This window comes from Phalaenopsis equestris, unplaced genomic scaffold (genome assembly GCF_001263595.1).
Source record: "Phalaenopsis equestris unplaced genomic scaffold, ASM126359v1 Scaffold000546, whole genome shotgun sequence".
Taxonomy (NCBI): domain Eukaryota; kingdom Viridiplantae; phylum Streptophyta; class Magnoliopsida; order Asparagales; family Orchidaceae; genus Phalaenopsis; species Phalaenopsis equestris.
In genome coordinates, this window is record NW_018164986.1 from 226,247 (window position 1) to 227,093 (window position 847).

Sequence of the window (847 nt, forward strand, 5' to 3'; positions counted from 1 at the left end):
TGGTTGGTAGGCAGTAATCTACTAGAGATGAAATTGTGCCAAACTCAAGAATGGACATTAAGTTTTGAAAAAGAAAAGTTCATCCTTCACCTATTCTTAATCTTCCAAACTCCATTTCCATCAGTAAAAAATCCCATAATCTCTTCTAATTCTGTATGACTAGGATGGAACTCAGAGAAGAAGCAGGTAGGTGACCAAAAGAAAATATGTTGAGATTTTCATACCTATTTTTCACTAATTTTGATGATATTGCACTTCAAAGAAAGGTATTTTTGATGTTTTATTGTAGGTATGTTGAATTATGGTCATTGGAGCAAAAATATGCAAAAAGGAGCGAATTTGGAGCGAAAGGGACCAAAATATGAAGATTTGAACTAGGGCGTCGACGGCGGGTTTTTCCCGAGAGTTCAGAATCAACGAGGCCACCGATGGCGAGATAAGCGGTTATTTCAACAGGTGCATTGAATGTGGATGATTTTTTAGGGGATGCTTAGGCAACTCTTGGAAAAACTCTTCTACAACTTTAAGAGAAACTTTTGGCCAAAAATTGAGGAGTTTGGGGAGGAGGAAGTTGAAGTGAATGTAAAGTGTAGAGATTTTAATTTAGGGTTAGATTGTGAGAAATTCTTTGAGAGATTGTAAGAGTGGAGGGAAAGTGTGAGATTTTTTCCTCCTTTCCGCTTCGAAGAAGAATTCTGTGTATTGTATTGAAAGGAAGAGATTCAGAGAAACTTCAAGGAGTTTGCTTGGGGAGGAATTAGAGATAAGTGATATTTACTTATTGTAGTTTGTATGACTTTGTTTTTATATATAAATTCCGAGTTTTGTTGAGTTTTGTTGTATCTTC